The sequence below is a fragment of the Phalacrocorax aristotelis genome, chromosome 11, assembly GCF_949628215.1.
Source record: "Phalacrocorax aristotelis chromosome 11, bGulAri2.1, whole genome shotgun sequence".
Lineage (NCBI taxonomy): Eukaryota > Metazoa > Chordata > Aves > Suliformes > Phalacrocoracidae > Phalacrocorax > Phalacrocorax aristotelis.
The window spans coordinates 10755410-10773138 of NC_134286.1; positions in this window are offsets into that span (position 1 = coordinate 10755410).

Below are 17729 nucleotides of genomic sequence, written 5' to 3' on the forward strand. Positions count from 1 at the left end.
CCTATCCAGGCCAACTTCAACTGGTGTGAAAGCCATGAATAAAAGGCACTTCTAGAAGCAGAGCGAGCAACATTTGTCCTTAGGCTTGATTTTGCCCCTAATATTTTACAATTGACTTAGTTTTGTGTTCACACATGTATCTTATAAGAAATTTGAGAATGAAGCATTGCCAAAGGCATTAACACATAAAAAACATTTTTCAGCCACTGAATATCCCCTCCTGATCTGCAAAACGAGGGTTTTCCAATCATTATATGCTTATGGTTCATCAAATTGGTACTGCAAGAAAATCTGAGGTAGCTTTCTCTGTCACATAGCTGCTAAATAGCTAATACTTGCTTTATCTTTTGAAACTCTCTTTCTGCAGTGGTGATGGCTACAATATTGTCTGATAGATTTGTCAGGCCAGCTAGCCATGTAGGCAGCTTGGAAAACATGGCCTTGTTTACAGATTATTTTAAATGCCCATGTTCACTACAGGTTTAATTTCTTTATTAAGGCAATTATTTAACGCTTATATTGAAAGATCTGTTTAACAAAGAGTTGGAAATCACACAGTACGAAAGGTCCTGATGAGCTCCCTGGTGAGGTTGGGTCCCCACCTTCCCGCTGATCCAGACATGCTCTGACAACGGGGTCGTGACACCCAGCGCTGGCAGATGTATCTCCGCTCTCCTTCCCTGGGCTCACAGCTACCCCTTCCTGATTTCTTTTTTCACTGCTGAGGCCCCACGCTGAGGGTGGCTGCTGTGAGCCCAGAGGTCCTGCTCATACTCGCTGTGAAACGTTGCTGACTCCTCTGAGCTGAGGCGTTGTGATGGGTTGACCGTGGCTGGATGCCAGGTGCCCACCAAAGCCACTCTGTCACTCAGCTGGGCAGGGAGAGATCATTCATCAGTTACCATCACGGGCAAAACAGACTCAACTTGGGGAAATTAGTTTTATTTGTTGCCAATCAAATCAGAGTAGGATAATGAGAAATAAAATAAAGTCTTAAAAACACCTTCACCCACCCCTTCCTTCTTCACAGGCTTGACTTCACTCCCGATGTCTCTGCCTCCTCCCCCCGTGTGGCGCAGGGGGACGGGGAATGGGGGTTGCGGTCAGATCATCGCATGTTGTCTCTGCTGGTCATTCTTCCTCACAGGGAGGACGCCTCACACTCTCCCCCTGCTCCAGTATGGGGTCCATCCCACAGGAGACAGCCCTCCATGAACTTCTCCAATGTGAGTCCTTCCCACGGGCTGCAGCTCTTCATCATCTGCTCCAGCGTGGGTCCTTTCCACAGGGCGCAGCCCTTCAGGAATGGGCTGCTCCAGCGTGGGTCCCCTGCAGGGTCACAAGTCCTGCCAGGAGCCTGCTCCAGCGTGGGCTTCCCATGGGGTCACAGCAGGCATCTGCCTGCTCTGGCGTGGGGTTCTCCATGGGCTGCAGGTGGGTATCTGCTCCACCGCTAACCTCCCTGGGCTGCAGGGGGACAGCCTGCCTCACCATGGTCTTCACCATGGGCTGCAGGGGAATCTGTGCTCTGGTGCCCCCTCCTTCACTGACCTTGGTGTCTGCAGGGTCGTTCCTCTCACATATTCTCACTCCTCTCTTCACTGCTATTGTTCTGCAGCAGTTTTTTCCCCTTCTTAAATATGTTATCTCAGAAGTGCTACCACCATCGCTGATGGGCTTGGCCTTGGCCAGCAGTGGGTCCATCCTGGAGCCGGCTGGCACTGGCTCTGTTGGACATGGGGGAAGCTTCTAGCAGCTTCTCACAGAAGCCAGTCCTGTCACCCCCCCGCTACCAAAACCTTGCCACGCAAACTTAATACAGGTGTAGAGTTGTAGCTCTCTTTCACAGCCCCGTAGGTCCTGGTTCACCCTTCTGCCCTGCTGTTGCCTCTGGTCTTCTACTGCACCACAAACAGCATCAAACTAGCCCTTCTCGTAAAAGCTGGGTGCAAGCTGCGTGGTGGATAGTAAACTTCCCCCAAAAGGTCAGCCCTGGTGAGCGACAGAAGGTGTATGGAGTCAGGCCAAGCTCAAAAAATCACCCCCAAATCCTGGGGAATACAAATTCTAACAACAGATTCAAGTGTGACATTTTAACGCGACGTCACTTGACACTTCATTTTGAATGTGAGGTTAAACGTCTAAAGGAGACTGCAAGTGTTGAAAGTGTTCAAGTCAACACAAAATGGAGCATTTATTTTTGTTCCATCTATAACTGATCTTCTTCTGTTCTGTTTCACCAGCCAAGCCCATATTTTCCCATCCTGTAACTGGGAAAAAGAATCTAGTTTCCCCACTGGGGACCAGCCTCACAGACCTGGGAGATGGAAGATATGCTATGTGGAACACGTACCAAATAAACCCTTTGCCCTGCAATGCAAATAAGCCTGTAATGGTTTTACCTCCCCAGATGGGAGGAAGGTTTTTGTGCACACATCCATCTTTCTGGTGCATGAACAGCTCCACAGGTTTAAATCTCAGCTTGAGACCCTGACATTTTCTTCTCACTGTGATAATAATCTCCGAGTGAGCAAAACAGAACTCTTAAAGCTTCCCCTACCAAGTCCCACCCTAGCTAATGCCACCTAGCTGCTGAATCCTCATGCCTGTGAGTTGGATATTCCCCCTGGCACAGCCCAACATTTTTTGTTAAGGCTTGCAATATTTTGCACGATTTTGAAAATTTTCAACCCTCCTCCGCAGTGCCACCTGCTCGAATACACCGCTCTGTGTGTCTATCTGCCACCTTTCACTCTTTATTCAGGTATATAGATGCTCTAGGACAAAGATGATCATGTCCAGTGCCCATGTGCCATCTAGCACAGTGAGGCGATGGTCCACACATGGGATTTCTCAGAGCCATGATTATGGAGGCAGTAGTGATATCACCAAGGGATATAGGAGGGTGACGGGCTGCGAAAGGCCAGAGCAATGCAAACTCATGTTTTCTACAGAGAAGCCCTTGGGTGACACATATGCTGTGATCCAAATGAACTGTAATGACTGCTTTACCTTCTGGACAGATTTCCAGGAGCTAACAGTCCCTCAGTCTCAGACTGCCCTTTGCGATTCGCCCTCGGCTACACGTGCAGCCCTGTCTTATCGGTGTGACAGCTGCCCTCACCCCAGGACGGATGACTCAGTTCCCAAGCAAACCCTCCTCCCTAGCCGGGAACTGCCATGGAGCCGTGGAGAGAAAAACTTTGATCTTTATCAGCATGAAAATAAAGACTTCTTGGAGGCCACCCTTCCTCAAACTCCCAGCTGCTCCAGCCAAGCAGAGCTGCAGCCACTGCCAGTAGAGCTGAACATGCCAAGAGAGTGGTAACACGTGGGGGGGGATTAGGAAGACACAACTGCTAAAACAACAGCCTGTGCAGGTCAAGCCCTGGGTGCAGGCAGCTGCCGGCGGCGTGGGCAGCCAGAGCGGCTTATGGAATCACCTGTTACATGGTGGGGGCAGCTCCTGTCGGCACTCTTGCACACACACTTGTGGGTAAAACTGATTTTCAGCCTCATTACCATTATTAAAAGCATAATTTATTCAGTGGCACACATGCAAGACCATAGTATTTCCTTGCTTGCTGTATGAACAACATGATTTCAACTTCAGACACTCCACTCTCCTGCTTGCACCTGCGTCTGCTTTGTCTTCTATTTTCCTTGTAAAATGCTTAGTGTGGAAGAAAACAGGCAGAGGGGGAAGTCACACGTGGTTGGTCCATGGTCTGTTTTGGCAGGGCAGTTGGGACCAGAGGGCTGCTGTTGCCTCTAAGGGACCACAAATGCAGATCTACCCAACGGGGTCCGGGCTGTCAGCACGTCATCCCTGAGTTCTCCTGTACTGCTTCTTTGGCCTTGACCATGAAGTAGGTGATACAACCTGCTCCCTGCTTCCTCTGGCAGCCTGTTGAGAGTTCACAAGCTGCTGGGCAAACACTCATTTTTTGAATTATATTGTCTGTGCTACCTCTTTCCTACCAGGGCAGCTATCTGCAGCATGTATAATATGCCAGCTTTTCCTTAAAGCTGCCACCAGTGTTCATGGTTTTGTCAGTGAGGACTTTCTCCTATGACATTTCTGTACCCTACACAGGCGTTGGCAGGAGGATCAGAGATGGAAATATTCCATGCTGGGGGATCAGGAAGGAGAATTAGACAAGCCACTGATGCAGATGTTGAAACTTCCACGCATCAAACTGCTGGTCTGAATAAAGTGGTTGTCCCTGATGAGTTGGATACAGGCTTTAAGTGTGATAAATACCCATCCTAAAGTGAACAGTGTTGGGAATCCATGAAGTGCAGAAAGCAAAGGAGCCACAAGCCAAGGAACCTTATTGTGCCATGATGTATCTCTGAAATGCTTTGCCAAGCTCAAAATCCTCTGAATCTTCATGTCTTGCAAGGTAAGGAAGATTTCAGCAGTGACAGTTGACTTGCAACATGGCAAGCGACAGCCACCCGTGCAGCCAGACCCTGTCGGTGTGGCAAGGCAGCCACCCTCTCAGCTGGGGCTGACAGCTGGAGCTGCTCCCATGCTGCCCCTCCATGTAGGAGGATGGGGATGGGGCCTCTTCCTCTGCTGCCCACCCAGTCTGGTTGACAGCAGAGGTTGCTCTGACAGAGCAGATGGATACACACTATAAAACAATGAAAGAGGACTGTATCCCCGCCTGCTGCTGGAGTACTTCCAAGAAAGGTATGAAGGGTAACGCAAGTCCATGGCCTTGGCAAAGCAAGGCCAAAGCAAGATGTGCAAGAGGACCTGTTGAGGTCAGATTGGCTCTTTCACAAATGAAAAAAATCCACCAAGGTAAAGTGTAAATATCTTTCCTTTCTGGTAAGAGAAACCTTGGTGCTGGCAATCAGGGTCACAGCAGGTTTCTGCAGCTCCGTGTGCCTGCTCTGCTGCAGCCCTCGCCTGCAGGGCTCAGCGTGGCTGCCTCCACCATCGCAGTGCTCAACATGCCTTTTCTCAGCTGGCAGAGAAGAAAATGTGCTGGAAGGAACAGATGAAGGCTTCACATTCAAAGAGCTCAAGGTAAATGAGAAGGCCAGGGGGAGAAGCACAAAACGTACTACAAGGTGCACCTACTGCACTGGTGTTACAGCTACCCTTGAGCAGGCACAGGAGCAGGGGCATTTGTCAGCTCAGAGGTCAAAACACACCAAAAAGAGCCAGGTCTGGATTAGCAATTGGGCAGGAGAGCAATCTTGAGCAATCAAAAGCACTTAGTTCAACCTGAGCATTGCTGTGTTTCCTAACCCTATATTTAACTCCCCGTATACTTAAGGTCACTTATAAAGGAAAAAAATGCATTTTAAAAATTTCCATTGGAAATTCAAATAGTTACAGAGGTCCTAAGGTGAAACAAAGGGGAGAATAGAATATGTTGAAACAAACGTAGTTTTCAGCTGTATCTGTTGTTGAAATCATGAGTAATTTCAGTTCTCCAAAATGCCTTTGTGCATTAATTTTGTGAACGGGAGATGTGAGAACTACCCATGGGCATCAGCTCAGGGGCTATCCAGCAGGAGAAAATTGTGGAAGAGTTTAAGACAGAGGCAGCTCAAGCCTGTGCCTGTGACCTGGTGTGCACATGATGAAACAGGTTCCTGACTGCACTGAACTGACTGCATATTTCTTATGAACATATAATCACCAGACTGCAAATAGCAGTGGGTGTCATAGTTCATCAACCCCTGAGCCTGACATCTGGCTTATATCTGATAAGCCCCCTCCGGCTTAGTTTCTGGAGTATCCACGCTGGAGGCAGTGGCAAGAAAATGGAGCTTCCTTGCCGTGGAGCAAGATGGGCTCAGCAGCCCAGAGGCTGCTGGTACCAGGGGGAGCCAAGGGTGCTGCCAAGCAGGGGAGCCTGGGGTTTTGGGCTTCTATGGTTTTTAGGGCAGGATGGTGCCAGACATACCTTTTGGCACCAAATCTCCTTCTGAGCATTTATGTGGGACTTTTCCCTTAGCACTGCCAAAGTCAGGAGCAGCTCAGGTCAAGGGCGGCAGTGCATCAAGTGGGAGAAGGGTGTGGCATGTGGCACCTTTTCTTTCCACCTCCCTGCCAAGATGCCTCCCAGCCTGTGGACTTTGTGTTTTGCAGGTTTCCTGTATGGGAGCATTTGGATCTCAGTGTATGGTCTTTTCCCTTTGTTCTGAAAGGGGATATTTTTTTAACAGATAAAGCATGAAGCAAACAAGTGTTTTAAGGGGATGTTCAGTTATGAAGAGTTTTGGAGAGAATTTTTTTGATTTGTGAGTTGATTACCCAGAGTACAGATGAGAAGAGCAAGAGTGGCTGTGCAGAGGGGCTGCTCTGCTGGGGCAATATGCTTTTTCTTTTTCCTTTCCAAGAGGCATCACCAGTCATGCATCCCAAGGTCCCTGATGCCTGGTGGGGAGCACTCAGGAAAGATCCTGCCCCACCCTGTGACAGCAACAGTTATGGTGGCTCATTTTTTGGAGTTGGCATCTACCCCCACAGCAAAGCTTCAGATGCATTAAAAAAGTGGTGCCAGCACCGGCAAAAAAAGTGTCCCTCAGCTAGTGTGACCATCTCAAGTTTGGACTTTACCTTTGACTGTACCCACTGCAGAGCAAAGGAAGTCAAGCTCTTAAAAAATCCTTTGTAATGGCTTTTTATATCAGAAGCGTTTTGATCCTGATAGGATTTTAAGTTGTCATATGCTAAAAGCCAGAAGTTCTTTGAAACATTGTCTTTCAGCTTCAGCAACACCATTCAGTAGGAGGACAAGCTCCTGTCCATGATACCAAGGTGGCAGAGAGGAGAAATCACCCGCAGCTGTGCCTGCCTTTTCCCCCATCTGACAGTGATCCAGGGAGCACAACCCACGGGCTGGCTCCCACACGGTGGGGAGCTCCCACACTCCTGTACCGCTGCTGGAGAACTGGCCCCCAAAATCCATTTCATGCACAAGCCTGGGACACAACCCAAGCGCTGCCACCCAGCTTCCCCTTGTGCAGCCTGAGAAGCTTTTCCTGCCATGTGCCCTCCTTAGCTCTACAGAAAGCACAATGCAGTGACCATGGCTCCTATTATAAATAAGGTGTCTGATCCCCCAAATACCATGCATATATCAACTAATATCTGCTAAATAAGGATGCACTCTGTGCTGTTTAAGGGGGATCTTCATGATGTTGTAGGTTGCTTTTTGGCCCAGAAATACAGGTGAGCAATGCCCTTCCTAGCACCCTGCACCAAAGCAGGCGAGCTCCTTGTAGTCTTTACCATGTTACACTCCTGATGTTGCCAGATGGTAGGTGAAGACACCGTGTTCAGGGGGTCTGTAGGCTGATGCTGTGATGCTGTTTGGACACGGGGCACAGTACCAAGAACATGCACCGTCCCTACTCACAGTGTTGTCAGCAGCCAGCATCATCCCTGCAGCACAGCAGGGACCACCCTGGGCTGGGGGACGAGAGCCAGTTAGCATTACCTTCTCCTCTTTAACCCTGCAAAGGTCACCACTACAGGGAAAGCTGGTGGTCAAGCAGCACTGCTTGGCCTGATATTCTGCAGAAACGCCACACAGCTTTCAGGCTGCTGAGGCTGAAGGTGGTATCACAGCAGTCACGACGCGCTCTCCCTTTTTCTGTCTGCTGTTTACACTGTACTTACTGCTTCTTTCTAAATAATAATCCCCCTGTTACCCAGCATAGCCAGAAAAATCAAACATGTGTGTCTGAGAAGTGAAGGCCTGATTCCTCTGTTGGATTTTGGATGTCAATGGCAGTAAATCAGTGGCGTTTTCCTAAAATGAGTTGCCAGAATGAGGACCAGGCAGCAGCCTGTTTCAGCTGTGTCTGTGATTCCTTTGTTATGATTCACCTTCCACAAATATCCAAATAAACAACTTTGCTGGCAGGAGTATTCTGGTGAGAGGCAAAAAGCTGTAAAAAAGTCACTGAACTCTCCCTTTGAACAGAGAAATCTCCTCCTGACAATTTGATCATTGAAGATGCCCTGGCTTGTGCCCCGTGACCCCTGTGCCGGAGGCAGGTATCTGCACTGTGCACTTGGCGCGCTGCACAGTCACACCACGAATATTCACAGCTCTCTTTTGGCAAGTCTCAAGGAAATGCATATTTTTCTGCTGCGCTGTCTTTTTGAATTGTTACATAATAAAGTATCATTAAATGCTGTTCCAATATTCTCCTTGTGTTTGCTGATCCTGGTATCTGGAAGCAGATTATGTTGTTACCAGGACTTCACCATTGCAACAAGGATTTCTCCCTTATCAGAGACTTCCACAGCCTCTTTTATTTCTTGATAGATTCCATGTTCCTAAACAGCTAATTTCCCAACTATAGTGTCCAATGGATCAGTAGATCAAGCGATTTCATGTGGATCAATGCATATCTAGTATTGCTTTTACTTATCTGGACAAAATCCTTAAAGTTCTTGTGCATATTGTACAGATCAAAATTATTTTTATGCATATTGAGCATGCCTCTGCCTGCTGTCATGTTTTTAGGAATCAAATAATGATCGTCTGAACTGGCAAAGAACCATTTTTGGAGGAGAGAGAAGTAAATTACAAAATATTGTTCACTAATATATTTGGTTGTAATATATATGTATTTCCCTCTGTGTTCCAAGAAAGAAAGAAACGAACTAAGCCCTTCACACAGCTCATCTCTATAACTGGCCAGATAAGGTTTTTGGCTTTGGTGTCAACAGTATGACCAAGACAAGGTACAGAGTCCCTCCCAGGATTTCAGTGTGTGCAGCAGTGCCAGGTTACAGCGCGACAGTAATGAAGCAAAATGTGGCCTCTTTACCCAGAGTGAAGCCACCATGGTGGTGTCTGCAAAAATTCAGTACAGTTGCGTGAGATAGCAGCTTGCAAAATATTTGAGATGCTGAAATATATCTGGAAGACAAATGCTTTGGACAGGCTGACAAATGAGCCTGTTATCCTCTGTCCTTCAGCAGATCTCACGCCATGTATTAACTGCTGTCTGAAGTGGCTCAGGGCTGATCCCCTGGGTGCAATGCTCTAATTTTTTTGGGTTATGTATATGGGTCACACAGAAGTCCAAGGCCCGGAGCATGCACAGCCTGAGGCGCGCAGCTCACCACACCACAGAGGTCTGCTGGCTCTGCGGCCATCTACAGACATTGCACAGGAAAGTGGGTCCATGGAGGGGTGAAAAGACAGCAGAGAAATAACTCTCTCCTGAATTCAGGACTATAGATAGTTTCCTTTTTCTCGTTCTTAAGAAAGCATTCACTGAGCATTTCTCGGCTTGGGCTGTTTGTATGTTTGCATTATTACATGATTAAGTTGCTAGTGAATAGGTACCCCAGAAAAAGAAAAGAAACTACAGACCAAGGTATTTTTAAATGTAATTTGTTGTCTAAATCCTCTTTCTAAAGCTAAGCTCAAAAGTAAAGCTATCCTTCCCATTTTCTTCAGACAGTGCACACGTTCAGGGTACAGAAATAGCCCAGCATCCCTTTTCAATAGTTTATGAGTTGTCAATTGATGCTCACTGTGTTCTGTGTTTAGAAACCATCCAGAGCAGCAGGATGTAGGTACCAGGCCCAAGAAGTCTGTTTATGTTTCATACACGTAGTTATTTAGGCCAGCTGTGCTTGTGAGATTTCTTCGTATTACTGCTATTGTGCAAAGAGGCACTGAAATACCGTATTTCAGAAGGCTGCTAAATGGCAATGTTTGAAGTCTTGACTGCAGACCAAAGCCTTTCTAATTTGGATTTCTGGATCTTTTCCTGGAGCTGTGTGGATATTTTGGGAAGTCATTTAAAGGAGCAGCTTTTGGGAAGGGAGATGGTTCACAGGAGGATCTTTTCCTCCCAAATCAGTCCAGGTCTTGAGTACTTCTGAAGAAAGACCAGTGTGTTATTTGAGTTGCGTGCTGACTATTTTTGCACTGTCTCATCAGATATGTGCCCCGAGGACTGCCGTGAGAAGCCAATGCGTTCAGGGAAGGGGTCCCACCCAGCAGCGAAACCCAGCGTCCTTCCCTGCTGACGAATGGCACAAGTAGATAATGCACAGAAATAACGACCATGAAAGAAGCTAGAGAAGGGGCAGGAGCAGATAAACATGCAGAGACACTGGACAGCACCATCCTTTCTCTAACAGAGAAGCTTGCATGGAAACGTGCTATCCCCTGCTGTTGACATCCCTCTAATTTATATGATATTGGCTTTGCTCCCTGCAAAAGGGCAGAAATCTACAATGAAAATATTACAATAGCCATCATAGACTAATGCAGAAATAATTATTAATTGGTTGTGGATCTGCTGTTGAGGCATGCAGCTCCACGCAGCCAGGGCTGTGGAGATCAGCCGTGCTGCTGGCTGCCCTGCAGGACAAGTCCTGCTCCAGCTGCAGCTCCCTGGCCATGAGCCATGCCTGCTGCTGTGAAGAATAAAGGAATTTGTCTCTTCCAAAGCTCTTGAAACTAGAAACTCATCTTCCACAGGGATACAAAATATTCCAGGAAACTTATTTTTTCATACATTAATTTTTTTTTGCTTTTGTTTTTAAATTTGAATAAAGTGATCAGCAGTTTTCAAAAATCAGAAACGTGATTGCAAAGGATGCTAAAAATGTCAATCTATTTTCTCTAAATCGTCAGATTTGCTCCTACACGACCATGTTCATTTGGCCAGACATCGAAAGATTTTGATAAAAATCAAGAATTCCCTTAATCCTGCAAATCTAGTGAATTTTGTCTGTTTAAACAGCAAATAATTTTTTTTTCTTGTTCTTCATTAGGCAAGGAAGGGGTGAGCTGAGAGGCTTATCGTGCCCCTATGTCTGTCTGCCACAGGCAGCAAGCTGCAGATGACTTCCAGAAGTGGGAGCAGAGGGATGCAGGCATACCTGTGAGGGAGTCAGAGCTGCCCCGTGAATGCTGCCACTATATGAGCTGTTGCCTCAGAGGAGCTCTGCCTGCTGCATTCCTGACACCCAAATGGAGGAGGAATGGGTATGCAGGTATGGCCTCTCCCTAGGTTGCTCCTTTGGTGTGTAGATGTGGCAATGTCTGAGTGTAGGCCGGCACAGAAAGCAGCTGCCTGGACTGGAGGAAAGATGCTCCCCGGGGCACTGGCTTTCACATCCAGTGCTCTGCAGCAGCCAGTGCTGTTGCAAATAATAACCTCCAGGCAGGCAGGAAATTTCCAAGTGAGGCAAAGTTTGCCTGGAAATGCCCATCGGGTGCTATAGGAAGCACATGGTGACAGCCCCTGGCCTGAGGATGCAGGCTCAGGGTCCAGGTGTGGAGCCATGCTTGAGAATGGAGTCATCACAGCTGTCCTGGGACACGCTTTGAAAAGCATTTTAAACCCTAAAAGCAAATAGGAGCCTTATTTTTATGCCTCTGTGAGAGGATGGCAGGAGGTGAGCTCTCCTTCCTTGCCAAATATGTATATTTAGGAGACCAAACCCCGTCCAGTCTGGGGTGGGAGTGCAAGCCAAGCTGTTTATGAAGCAAAGCCCTGTGTCATTTGTGACATGTTATGATTACAAGTTACTAAACTAAGCTTAACTCAGTAACAAAACTAAGGTCGACTGAGTAACGGTTACCCACATGCCTTCCCCCATTCCCTGAACTGCCATTTCCCCTTCGTGCTGTACATCTACCCTCCACAGCCCAGAGGTGTTCAAGGTGAGGAAGAAGCACCCATCCCTGTCCCAGTTCCACTGGTATCTCCACACATGCCATCACTGCTGCTCCCCACTTCCCTTCAGGGCCGATCTGCTGATGGAAGGGCTGCCTGCAGGCAGCACGTGGCTGCGGGGACACGCGGGCAGCACACCACTGCTTCTGCTGTTCCTCAGCTGCCTTTGCAGGCTGACCTGCCCGTGCTGCGCGCCGTCTCATGGCTTCTCCCCCCTCCTTTCTCCTCTTGCATGGCAGTACAGAAAAATCTGCAAATTAGTGTTCCCCCAGCAGAGGTGTTTTTCTTTTTGAACTCTTTTTGGGCAGCAGTAGATGGGGTGCATGTGAGAAAGAGACAGCGAGACAGGCTGATGTTATGGAAAGGCAGTGCTCTAACCCAGGAGGGGCAAAGGAAAACTTATTTTGTTGTTTTTGGATTAGTTCACCCAGAGTTCCTCTTTGTTTTTCTGCCAGGCCTGCTCTTAAATGTCTGACTGTACACTTTTCAGTGGTTATTGAAAGATCATTGCTTCCCACAGCTCAACATTTTTTCCACCCAGCTTGTAAGCACTCAAGTGCCATGCAGCTCTGACAAACTGTGCTCTCCCTCTCTGAAGCTTGCATGCCTGGCCCCGGGGACAGCTCATGGATGTGGGGAGGCGGCCAGCAAGAAGGAAGGCACCTCTGCGAAAAGCATCCTCTTTAGATTTGATCAGCTACAAAGCTGGGAAAGTCCAGAGGTGGAATCAGGAACAGCTGTGGAATCAGGACTAACGGTCCTGAACACGGTGCTAACCGGTGCTAACCGTTGGCTGGGCTGGGTGTGAGGGAGATGCTTCCAGTTGGGAAATTGCCATGGGATTAATTGAAGGAAATAGCAGAGCAGAGGTGGTGTCGGGAGCAGGGGAACACCGTGTACTTGTCCTGCAGGCAGTCCTAGCATGTGGCTGTGATGGGCTTACCCATGGGACATCAGCCCCGCAGCCCACACCACTGCAGTGAGCTGATGCCGTCCTGCTCCCCCCACTGACACGCAGCTGGGGGGAAGCGCTGGGTGTCGGGGCGCTGTGCTGTCCCTGCTGATTCCTGGTGCAAATCAGTCTCTTCACAGCAGCCTTGTCCTCAGGCTTAGGTTAGGCAAGTGGCTCAGGCTGGCAGCTTCTCCTGAACTGCGAGTTTGGGGCAGTAAGTTTTGATGCTCTGGGAAGAGTCGGCTTCTCTAGGCTGTCTCAAAGGCAAATAAAGACACAGTATTTTGCAGGCTTGGAGGGAATATGCTGCCCATCCCTAGCTCTCTTCCTCAGCCATTATAATAGATGCTGAATGTTCTTTTCTTTGCTGTCACCCTCACAGGTCCCTTAATTTTAATGGTGACAGAGAAAGCAGAGGCCATGAAATGAGCATGCCAGGAATGTAAATCCTGACTGAGAACAAGTACACCGTAACAGGGTTTGAAATCTTACTCCAGCAGATCACCTTGACCCCCATCTGTCTGCAGGGAGCACCAGCAGTGCGGAAAGGCAGCTGGGGAAATGGGATGCTATGGGTGGATGGAGCTGAGCAACGCAGTCCTCTGGGCTGGGTACCATGCCCTGTGTGCCAAGGTCAGGGATGGTCCCAAATGGGGCTGATGAGACACTGACTTTTGTGAGACATGAGCCAGGATCTGCTGTCCATCTCCTGGAGGCAGTTAAATTGACAGCCTCATGTAGATGCAAGGCTAATGTCCCTTTCCTTGCCTCTGACTGCGATTCTGTTTCAAAAGTGGTTTGTTATTTCTGGCTCTCACAACAGCAACCTGTGTTCAGTTACCAAGTGAACTGGCCTCCTTTTGTTGCTCTTAAGTGCTTTCAATCCCTGTGCCTTGCAAGGAGAAAGACTAGCTGCTCTAAGAAAAAAAAAATACATACAGTAAATTCAGAGGCATTTTAGGCATCCCAGCAGTGCACTAAGTCGTTTAAGATGCATTTGATGAAAGCTGCCCCTTGTTGAACTGTTTCACCACACTCTGTTTAATGCAACTTCTGTCTCCTTCCCTTGAATAACGTAATAATAACCACCGTTAGTCTTGGTTGCTGGTGTGTGAATAACAAACAGCAGCGATGGTCGGAGGCTGGCCCTGGTGAGGAGGCACAGTGCTTCCACTCTCATCTCCACAGGAGAGGAAGTCAGCAAACACTGCCAGCCCTCACAAAATAGAGAATTCATGCACGCCACTGTGCACACAGTGCATTACTCATTGGACAGACATATAAGCATCCTCTGCCCAAAACAGTCAGCAGTCAATATTACCACCCAGCTGAGATTGCATGTGCTGAAACGCACCATCAGCCGTGAGAAGGGCTGCAGCGTTCAGGAACAGGGCAGCAAGAAACACAGCAAAGGAGTTTCTGCCCCAGGGAAGGTGAATAGAATTGCTCCAGCCATTGACAGGTAGCAGGATAAGAACCAGAGGAGAAGTTGTCTTTTCCCAAGCGATATTTTTGTTCTACTGGATCCTGGAACAAGGATCATCTAGGAAAAATTAAGACATCCATATGGTTAGGTGGCCCATGGAGTAAACAGGTAACAGTGAACTGTGGTGGTGGGTTACAGAAGGAGACTGGAGCACAAGGGGGAAAGAATTAAATCAAGCATACAGGGCTGCAGCAGAGCAGCCAGGAGAAGAAAGAGGCATTAATAAACATTTTTTCCACTATGTTGCAAAGGAGGGTTTGGAAACAGTCATAGAGGAATTTAAAATGTTTTATTAACAAACTCTCATCTTATCAAGGGGATTTCCCCAGTGGATCTCAAACACTTTACCAATGAGGTTATCTCTTGTGTCCAAAAAACTGATAAGAAGGCTGAGGCTTAGCTAAGGAAACACACCTACCCATCAGCTATGGAGAGAGCGCGGTCTGAATTCCTGTCCCACACCAAGGTCTGCCCCATTTCACACTCCCCATTGCAGAGGCGTGTGTAGCAAAATCCTCCTTCTCAAAGCATAAGGTCCAAAGTGTGATGGAAGTAGCAGCGTTCCTCAGTTACGTAGCCCTAATATTCCCCGCAGCCCAGCTGCCACCGGTCTCAGCACGACAGTGGAAGCACATTATCACGAAGAAGGTCACGGTGCAGCACACTGAATACACAAATATTATTCTTTGCATCTTTTGAGACTGAGATGTAACACACACAGAGAAATGTCCCTTTCTGACTTATCTGAAATGTCCCCCAAATTAGCTGATTATCCTAAATATTACAGCTCAGGTGAAAGTTGAAAAGAGGGAAAAGAAAAGCCTGGAAGCTTTTCTGTAAACCTGTAAGCTTTCCACACTGGTTTCTTCTCAGGCCAGGCATGCTGTCCTGCAGATGCCCAGCCAGTTTTGCTAATATTAATTTCCAAGTGGAGGCAGCACCTCAACCTGCACTGGGTCGAGAACGTGCAGCATCCCTGCTGGTAACAGCAGCCTTGGTTGATTCAGCTGGTGGGCAGCATGCTGCGTCCGGCTGATAATGTCACACAGGGCGGTAAGAAACCTGTTGTGATAATTCCATCCTCTTAATCACCAGCTGCTCCTAAATTTCTCTGGAACACGTTTGAAATCAGTTAGTGTTTGCATAATCCTGCCACTGGGCTGAAACTTGACAGCTGCAGAGAGGGCAGGTCTCACCAGTTGCTGGCGTGCACAGCCGTCGTGTTCACTAGTCACCCTTCACCTCAGCAGCTTTGGGGGGAGATGCTGCTCAGGCCCTCGTGCAGCATGAGCCAGCTCCGCCAGAGCCTTCGGGCACCATCTCATTGGAAATGTGCCATAACAGAAACGATGTATTTGTGCACACTCCAGAATCCCAAGGCAGGAAGGGTATAATACGGTGCCCTCTCTTTTATTTCTGGAGTTTCCTGCCAGAGTGCAAAACTCTTAGGCTTTCAAAAGGTCTAAAGGGGAGAGAGGGAAGGCAGCAAAGTGCCCTACTTCTTGCTTTCATTCTCATCTTGGCTAGACAACACATTGCTGCCGCTAGCACATCTCCTTTCCCATTCTCTCTTATTAGCAAATGCGCTTTTGACTGGTTGAATTATTCATTGCAAACAATTTACCAGGCCACATAAGGCCAACTTTTCTCTGTCTGTGAGTTATCCACAAATGAACATGTACTTTTTTTATTGATGTATTTGTTGTCGGTAACTGTTCAGTAAAAAGCCTGTGCATGCTTGAGATGGCAAGTTGTTTGTGAGCTGCTTTTTCCTTGGACTGGCCTGTCTCTGGGTAAGAGGTTTCTGGGAGAGAAGGGAGCAGCCAGGCATGGAGTGAACGTGGAGCAGTCTGACCCCATTTATACTGGAAGACATCTAATAACCATTGTTCCTTCTGTCTCACTAGTGCCCTGATTTGTCAGAGCAGCGGCCACCGTGAACATTAACGCTAGCGAAGCCCTGCGTGCATGAAGGTTTGCACAAATGGGACAAGGCAAGCTGATGCACTTAGTTGAACATATCATCTCAAGTGAACATTCTGCAGCATTAGGTCAGGACAACTGCTCATACACCATCAATTTATGCTGTAGGAGAGATCTGAATCAAATGAAAATCCCAAACTTCCTAGACAAATTGTGCAATAGGAGTTCTGTGTAGCCAGAACAAACACCTGCTACAGGTTTAGACAGTCTTAATCTGTTAACGAATCAATAGGATTTTCTCCAAGTGGCACATTTTTCTAGCAACTCACCCATCTACTATGATATTTTTTATTTTTAAGATGACATTCAGTGCTGGCTGTGCAAAATTTAACCACGTCATGGGGTCTGGAGGCTCTTTGAAGAAGAAAAGTGCAAGTATTCATCTGCTGTAATAGAGAAAAACTGCTTGAAACAATGAAGCAGCACCAGTTTACACCAGGCAAACATTTCCAGTATATACCACAACATCACCCAGCTATTTCTTTTACGGAGTGGTCATAATTTTTGGTTGCTGGAATACAGTTTACTGTAAAGAGCATTTCTCACCAAGGAGGGTGCCGTGCTCTGGGAGATAAAGACAATACAGCCTGCAGTGGCTGCTCGATCCACCCGTATCACTGGAAACAACTCAAAACCATCAAGGATGATTCCGTGACTGACAGTCTGAGAACAAACTGCGTTATGCTGTTGGGAAAAAAGATGCATTATGAGAAGTGCTCTTTGCAATACAAACTTTCTGTCTTGATTTAGCTAAAGTTTTTCCTATTCTCACCACATTTTTGTAACTATGCTGTTTGTTACCTTGCAGAAGGACTTTAATGTCTTTGCACACTTTCCTTCTTCCACAGAAAAAGAATTAGGGCAGAGAGAGAGGAGGAGCTATACGGGATTGCTCACCATTGCCTGCATGCACTACAGACAGGCTTGCTACCTTCCTTGTTCTGCTTTGCTGCTGTAAATCCTGCCAGACATTACGTTTCATTCACAAATTCAGGGTCAGGCTTGAGCATTAAACTTCCATGGGCATATCTCATCTTGCCATCTGCAAAAAAATCACTGCTGGGTGACTGCTCTGCAGCAAGATAAAATGTGAGCTATGAATTCACAGTCACTCACAGCTCTGCCCACAGCTGCATGCTCCCAGTTTTCTGCCTCCTTGCTACCTTCAGACTTTGTCTGAGGAAAAATCTCCTCTTCTCATTCACTCCATGAACAAGCCTGGCAAGGGTTGAAACTGGGCTGCTCAATGCCTGAAGTTCCATCTCCGTGACCTAGAGAGTGCAAAGGAAGAAATGTTAGCATACTGGAATCTATCCTAAAAACAAGCTGAAATATCCTCAAAAATCGAGAACTACTGCAGAAAAACTATAGGGGAGGTACCATACTACCACTGTAAGTAATGAGATTTAAAAGTGATATAAAATCAGTATGAACTAATCCTGCAGGTGCCACTGATGAGCTCATCTCACTGATGAGCTGAAAAACTCTAAAATATGCTGTCAAGTAGGTAAGAAATTTTTTTTGTCTCAGTGGAGCCCTTTTCCTGAAAACTTATCAACCTCTTAACTAGTTTCACTTTCCCTCAAGAACATGGACTGTTGGAAATGACTAGAAGTC